At 25.5% G+C, this 7,326-nt stretch overlaps 1 pseudogene; it reads left to right on the forward strand.

Annotated features, from left to right (window-relative positions):
- The first annotated feature begins 555 nt into the window (after positions 1 to 555).
- LOC146526699 (5S ribosomal RNA) lies at positions 556 to 674 on the forward strand (annotated as a pseudogene).
- The last annotated feature ends 6,652 nt before the right edge of the window (positions 675 to 7,326 follow it).

Genomic DNA, 7,326 nt, shown 5'->3' on the forward strand with positions numbered 1-7,326 from the left:
TTAGAATTATTTAATGAAAAAAATAGTTCTAAAAGAGAAAAAATGACTTTAGTACAACAATTATTTCAGATATAATAAATAGAGATGTACCTTATTTGTAATTAAAGTAGAACATGATTTGAGAAAATCTGTCTACAAAGAATAAGAGAATTTTTATCTATATGAATAGACAATTGTTAAAAGACTTTATCTTTAAAGTTACATGAAGTTAAAATTACTAAAACCTAAACATAAGTATCGGAGAAATGGATCTTGAGAATAGAAAAGCAATAGTTTATTAAATTTTGAAATTACCTTGTATTTATCTTAATATAAAATTTAAAAAAGATTTTTAAAGAAAAGGTCAAATAATTTTTTACTATGAATTGCATTATATCTTAATAGCAACTTGGTATCAAATGAAACAACAAATTAACTTTACATTGGTATGTATGTTGAATTTATTTATGTATATGTAATTAAAAAAAATTTTTTTAATCTGATACCTATAAGTAAGTTTCTTTACAGATAGGAGTTGATTTCTATACAAATAAATTTCATTCAAACTGCTTGAATAATTACGGCCATATCCACAGAAAATCACCAGATCCCGTCAGATCTCCGAAGTTAAGAATGTATGAGCCTTGTGAGTACTAAGGTGGGAGACCGCTTGGGAAATCAAGGTGCCGTAATTTTTAACAAAATGATGAGATAATTTTTGTCGTTTGTAGAAGCTACTTTGTTTATAAATATCTATATAATATCAAGTTGTAACTAGAATAGACAAAAAAATTCTGTTTCTTGTAATACTACATATAACTAACTGAATATTTAAATTTCAAATAGGCTAAAATTAAAAGTTTAGGATTGTCGAAGTAAGAATCACGTTACTTGATAAATTAAAGACCTGTGGATGTAAATTAAAAGCATAAGTATGAATTATTTACAGATAACTATTTAGTATTGTTAAAATTATAGATCTGTAAAACTTCATGAATGATGACTTGAGATGGACTGGTAACTAGTTACTGCAAACAATATAAGAAAGTGTTTGACTTAAAGTACGGATGTGAAGCATATGTTTTATAAAATGACCTTTAAAAGTTAAACAAGGAATAGTTGTATAGAACCACGTTTATTATGAGTACTTCTAAAACTACACAGGAGACCATTTTTGATACGAGTATTGATGCACTAAAGTCAAATTCTAACAATATAAAGTAGGTATCAATAACAGTACCATACTTCGCTAAAGAAGTTTTATTCTATAAACAACAATAAAAATTATTATATTAGTCCACCATAAATCAAAAACATTATCTTTACAGTAATACATTTAATGTTATTAAAATCAAATTCCAGTAGTCATCATTAATTAATCCACTAGCAGACTAAATAGACATTCTTTGTTTTACAAGCTAAATTTGTACTTAGATATAATCTACCTTTTATTTACAGTTTTTTTTATTCTTTTCAGGTTTTGTTAATTATGTAAAATAATTTATCATAGAGTTAAAAAATGTTACAAATCTTTCTATTACTCTAAAATTTTAGATCTAAGTACTTTCAACCTTTACAGCATTATCGATATCTTAATTTCTTCTAAACTCTTTGGAGATGCTTTTTAAGACTAATAACTGAATATAGATCTTAGGGTTAGACTGAAATATCAAATATTTGTCTATGTGTATCGTGAAAATTAAATATCAAACAATCATAAGTCCTAACACATGGTACAATACAAGTTTTTTATGTAATTGAGACCTTTATCAGCGAAAATTTTATGTATCTCCCAAATTGTCGTCTTCATTTGCCTCGGGGTTTCTTTGAAGATAAATACAATTTAAACTACTGCATTTACTTTTTCTTTATTTCTTGTCAAAGGAGATCATTTTGACTGCTTTTGGACATATATTTACATAGATATAACCCAAACTTCAATCTTTATTATTCTAAAAGTCAGGCTGTGCTTAAAATTCGAAACCAAAAAAGAGAGTGAAAGTTAACATTTTATAGCACGGTAAGATTATTACTATTATTTTAAAGTCGATTTGTAGACTTCTAACATAAAGTTCATTCGACCTGTTTTGTCAAGTACATAGATACAACTCAGTGCTTATGCCCTATTTATTAGCATTGATCTGTATAAAAAAGAAATGATCTTTCTATCTGCATTAACACTATATTGACTGAAACTTGGGGTATACCCATATAAAAATATGCTAAAAGCAGTCAAAATGACTGCCTTAGGCAATCTAGTGTTGAAGCTTACATCTAGTTTTGCAATCTTAAAAAATATATTCTAGTTTTTTTAGAGCACAGAAGGAAAGATACATAAATAGGAAATTTAAAAGTCATAAGACAATTTGCATAATTTTAAACATCTCTTGTAGACATTCATAAGCTAAATTAATCCATCTAAACTTTTCCTAATGTACAAATTTATTAAATTAGGTAAGTTTTTTTGACTCAAGAAAGTTACGCATAAAAACCATATAAATTATTTTTAAATAGCGAATAGTAAAAGCTTAGTAATTATAGTCTTTGTTTTGTAGAAATACCAACCAAACTAAAATTACAACTGGAAAACATAAAAAATTACATTTCCAAGAAATGTGTAAATAGGTTATAATAACTACCTTGATGGTAGATTTAAAGTAATTTTTAAGCTCAGTCAAGTCTTAAAATTCAGATACTAAATCATTTCTATTACTTTTTGCTTAAAAAAACGTAAAGTTGAGGATTGTGCAAAAAAATATTTTTTTACTTGTGGTATCCACCACGTAAAAACAAATCAAGAATACTTTTATTTAATCTTGTATTCAACATTTCTTACCCTTCTTGGGGTAAATCTATTTATAATAATTGGAGGGTAAATCAACCAATCACACTGTTTCCCTCTCACTTGGAGGGAAAACATATCTTTATGATATTTTGTATATCATATTACTTTTTCTGCTAGAAATTTAATAACTTAAGCCTACAATTACACAAAAAAATAAAGTTAAAATTATTGGTGGGTTTTTTGGAATTGTTAAAAAGTACACTTGGGCCAAAACTTTTTAAAAAATCTATTAATCTGCATATCAAACGAATAACTGTAACGGTAAACCTGTATTTCTATTTTAAATAAATAAATAAAATAACTTTAATTGCAGAAAAAACAAAACAAAGATCGAGAAAACACAGCAAGAAAAGGGTAGATTACATCTCAGCATACTTGGAAAGTTTAGCTTAAAAGAATTGTATTTCTATTTTATTTTTTTTTTACTATGATAATGATCTATAGATTACTAAACCTTATTTAATATGAAATTACCTATTTTACAATGAAAAACTTATAAAAGGAAAATTTAATGTGTTCGTTTAATCTCTTGATGATAAAAAAAATTTTACTAAATATTCTTTCTATATTAGTACAAACTATTATTTTTAAATAATCACAACGAAGGTTAAAAAAATATGCAGATCTCACATAATAAAATCAATATTGTCTTGTGTAAAACCATTTTTTGGTACTAAAGATTATATTTATTCCATTATAAATGAAAAAAATTACTAAAATTAGAAATGTAATCTGCCTTTTTTTTGCTGTGTTTTCTTGAATTGTTCTTGTTTTGTCTTCATTAAAAGTCATTTTATTTGCCTTTTTCTAACTACAGATTTTACTTTTGTACAAGTTTTCTTTAATTTAATATTTTTCTTATTTATTAGCTTTCATGTCAAATTTTATTGATTCTTAGATTTAATTTTGTATTAAGAATCCTTAACAGCAAGATTTTTCAATCTTTTTGTAACAAATCAATAATCTAGAAAGCCAGAAATAAGTTTTTTCAGTTTGAACCAAAACACTCTCTATAATTTAAGATTCTTTTAAATTAAATTTATTTTAAACAGTAAATAAAACTTTTAACAATTTAAAATTTATTTATGGTTACTTAAAAGTATATAAAAAGCGATATTAGAATGTTAAAGTATCGTATAAATTTTACCTTTGTTTGTATCATTAAACATTCAAATCAATGATCTTTTGAATAAACAACTCTAGTTGTCTCTTGTCATATTCTAAAGAAGAAATTCTTTATTTGAAAAAGCTTCATTAAAATTGATGTTTTGAATGAAATTTAAGTTCTTTTATAAATTTCACTAAAATTCATACCCTAAACGTCTTATTTGAGTGATTTTTAATATTAGTAGTTTTTCTTCGTCATTATTCATCATACCCTTCAGTTAGAATTTAACTAAATATACGATGATATTCTTATTATAGGAATTCATAACACCCCTGTATGTTAAGTTCTTTGAGTGTCTATGCAAATAAAGGAACGACAAAAAAAATCATAGCTATCGTTATTTTTATAACACTTTATTGGCACTTGTTTCATATTAGAAAGTTTATTTTTCCTTGGATGTTTATAAAGGAAGAAAAACTGGAAGTAAGAGAGGAAATAATACCTGACGTTGAGTCTAAGCAAAGAGATCATTACATAAAACAGGTAATGGATCATATGGATGAAAATGATTCACAAGAAAGCAGAGATCTTAAGAATGATGATGGGGAGATGAGAGTGATTTCTTCATCATATGTAAAAATCTATTTAGACAATCTAAGAGGTAGAGGTCCCAAAAATGAACTGTTCCCCTAAATATTCTGAGGATTCAAAAGAGAGGCTCAAAAAAGATTTAGAAAAATTAGCGAATTGGCCAAATACTTGTCTGATCCAGACTCAAGATCAATTTTGAATTTACCTGAGGAAAAGTTAACTCCTATTAACTTTTTTAAAGCTTTTATAGCAGATGCTTACAAGTATTTTGGATTTCCATCGCCTTTCTCTATTATTTATAACCTTATAAAAGCGTACCTCAGGATTAAATTTCGTGAATGGTACTAAAAATTTGCATCTTTTTGTTCTGAGTCAATTAAAGAATTAGAGGACATGTGTCCACCTTTTAGGACCATAACAAAGAGTTTAAGATTTTGTGGTTCCAAAATAGTAGATGTGTTTAATTGGATTCATAATAGTTTATTTAGTAGAAGTAAAGAATAAGAGAGTATAAAACTTCTAAAAGCGTGTTATAATTTCAAACTTGGCAAAAAAAAATTTTAATTAAAGAATTTTAATAAACTAAATAACTCTACTATTGACCTTTTAGGATTTATAGTTAAAATTTTAATCCAAAAAAGCTGGGGCTTTGCACGGGTTTTCAATGTTTATTAAATAAAATCCACTATGTACTTGTGAAGATTTGTCTTTTTTTTGTATGACAAAGTAAAAGGAAATCTTTATAGAGACTCTTGCGGGTAAACTGTGGTTCATTCCCTCTCTAGTACCGTAAGATTCCTGATCACTAAATCCCACCCTTTAGCGACCTTGTGCGGCAAGCACTATTTTAAACATTAAGCTTTGATTCCGGGAGAACATAACCGCTAGCCTTGCCTTAATCCATGCCGAACATATATATCGTAACCTTTGCCTGAAAATAGATTTTTGTCTGTATTTCTTTTTATTCCATTCCTATTACTTTCCAATCATAAATTATCTGAGATTGTGATTATTTCTTCATTACATGTTTTACTAGGCATCACTTTTTTTTACTTTGAAGTTTCCACTCTCTTCTACAATTTTTTTATAAAGTTTTTAAAAAATAAACCTTGTCTTGGTTTAATTGTTCGTTAAAACTAACTATAAATTCTCAATATATATGATCTTACACCGGTCATCTACTTGATTATTTGTAAATTTTTTTGTAATTTCGTTACAAAATCTTTTACCTCATACCTTTTTTAAAAAGTCATTAAATGCATTTTGTTTTTCTTGGTTCTTTTTTGGTATCACTTCTCATCTATCAAGTTTAATAGAATAAAAAACTGCGACTGTAACTGTCGGGATTAGAACTCTTTGATGATTTGTTAAAATCATTTTTACCATAAAAATATATTTTTAAATAAACCCATGTTCAATTCCAACAGTAACAAAATTTAAATTGAGATATAAGACACTAGATAAGATGTATATATTACAAATAACTAATTTTATTTGCAAGATTAGTTTTAAAATTCCCTTTTACTGTATATTTAAGATCATTTACACTTTTATTGGATTATCTCATACGTGATTATTTAGTATGAATTAGTAATCAACTTTTATAAACATGAAAAGAGAGATTGGCAAAGGATAGTAGAATTGAAGGATATGTTCCATCAAAAGTGCTAAAGAACCCACTTGAAAAATTGAGAAGGGATGGTCAAAGAGGAGATACCATTAGGATAAGGACTTTTGAAGAAATACATATGACCACATGGAAATCAAATGCCAATACGGCTTTTTAATAGAAATTTTTGACTTCATAAAATAAAAGACGAAACTTTATATGTCCTCAAAAAAATATTTTAATGATCTAAAAAAGTTGTTTTCTGTTTCTTTTTAAATCTAACCACGATTTTTTTTCATTCTTAAAACACTACTACATATGTTTTGGTTATTTATTTAGTTAAATATTCTCTATAATTCAGATAAATCTTGTTTGTTTTTGACAGTTAAAACAAAATAAATGAGCTTTATTTATAAAAAAATTATTAACAAAAAGACAAGCTTTAAACTTTGTTTTATCGTATAAAATATACATTTGATAGACAAGAAATAATACTATATGGTTAATCATTGTTAAATGTTTAATTTTTTGACATATAAGTCTACGGCATATGATGATTTTAGCATTTATAGATAAGCCTTCAACTCTTGTCAATATGTAGATTTTATACTTCAAAATATTTTAAGATACGGTTTATTAGTATAAAACCTTGAATCAACAAAATAATCAGAAATAGATAATCTTTAAAAGAACTATTCCTGTTATAAGTTCAAAGAAAGTATGGCTTTTAACTAACTAACTTTAAGAATTTCAAGCGTCTAAAATTTTTAAACTTAGTTAATAAATTCTTAGCTTCTTAACAATATTATTGATATTTTGTCATAAAATCAATTTAACACGTATGATTACCTTCTACAACAAAATACTATGATTCAAAAAGCAAATTTAATAGTCCTTGTTAACATTCATAGTCAATTACCAAAATATTTTAATCTTGTATAAAAATTAAAACATGATAAATTAAAATTCTTGTTATTTTTCAAGAACATAGAATGAAAATAATTCAGTAATAAATAAAAATATATGTTTAAACAAGAATCTCTATGAAAATATTAAAATTTATTCAATTTAAAAAACCAAAGATTTTATGTTTAAAGAATTATTAAAATTTTTAATTATTACGTATTCTTAGAAATTTAGTGATGTAAAATTTAAATAAAAGCATAAAAATAAGTAAGAATATATTGTTTGAGA

Source organism: Heliconius melpomene, chromosome W (genome assembly GCF_056956725.1).
Source record: "Heliconius melpomene rosina isolate 202511_hmr_F chromosome W, ASM5695672v1, whole genome shotgun sequence".
NCBI classification, from domain to species: domain Eukaryota; kingdom Metazoa; phylum Arthropoda; class Insecta; order Lepidoptera; family Nymphalidae; genus Heliconius; species Heliconius melpomene.